This window comes from Priapulus caudatus, unplaced genomic scaffold, assembly GCF_000485595.1.
Source record: "Priapulus caudatus unplaced genomic scaffold, Priapulus_caudatus-5.0.1 Scaffold1070, whole genome shotgun sequence".
NCBI lineage: Eukaryota > Metazoa > Priapulida > Priapulimorpha > Priapulimorphida > Priapulidae > Priapulus > Priapulus caudatus.
In genome coordinates, this window is record NW_014578131.1 from 82,068 (window position 1) to 83,366 (window position 1,299).

The window sequence follows — 1,299 nt, forward strand, 5'->3', positions numbered from 1 at the left end:
GTGTGTGTGTGTGTGTGTGTGTGTGTGTGTGTGTGTGTGTGTGTGTGTGTGTGTGTTATGCAGACTACACTACACACCTGATGCTCAGGTGATAAGGCAGGTATCACGACAAAGATAGAAAGATTAAAACAAGAACAACAGTAACTAAACAAACAACAACAAAATGGTAAAAATATTGACGACGAGGACGACAACAACAGCAACAACCACAACAACAACAACAACAACAACCACAACAACCACAACAACCACAACAACCACAACAACAACAACAACAACAACAACAACAACAACAACAACAACAACAACAACCACAACTGTGAGTAGCGCACGCTCCCAGCGGCCTTGCCACTACTGCGAATCTTTCTCCGGGGTCTGCGCGCTGGCATGGTGTGACTTCATGCATCGCTGACGGCCCAGAACGACGCGCTCCTGCCTCCCGATATCGAATGTCCGCCACGCAGACAGATGCGGACGCTGAGCATCTGGTAGCGACGCGTAAAATTCCGTCGCTCTCGCCGCCGCGCGCGTTCTGTTGCTCCGCCAGCACAGACGTCCATCACGACTGCACGTGCCTGCTGCCGCAAGTCCCGCAGGCATGTACGCGTAGACCTAGGGCTATACTCTATACTTGAACATGCGTTTGCTGCCCGCGTGTATGTATGCAGCCTTGGGGTTCCATTCCGACACTCTATCACGCTCTGTCTATCCAGTTGCATGCATGAAGACCTGAGGTAGCATTCCTGCCATCCATCACGCCCTATCTATCTTACCTGCCCTACCTTAGGGTGCAGCCTTGCCCTTTATCACGCGCTGTCCATCTACCCGCATGTATATATTAAGACATTAGGGTGCAGCCTTGCCCTTTATCGCGCTCTGTCCATCTACCCGCATGTATATATTAAGACATTAGGGTGCAGCCTTGCCCTTTATCACGCTCTGTTCATCTACCCGCATGTATATATTAATACCTTAGGGTGCAGCCTTGCCCTTTATCACGCTCTGTCCATCTACCCGCATGTATATATTAAGACATTAGGGTGCAGCCTTGCCCTTTATCACGCCCTATCTATCTACCCGCATGTATATATTAAGACATTAGGGTGCAGCCTTGCCCTTTATCACGCCCTATCCATCTACCCGCATGTATATATTAAGACATTAGGGTGCAGCCTTGCCCTTTATCACGCCCTATCCATCTACCCGCATATATAGATTAAGACTGTGGGGTCCAGCCTTGCCATTTATCACGCCCTATCCATCTACCCGCATATATAGATTAAGACTGTGGGGTCCAGC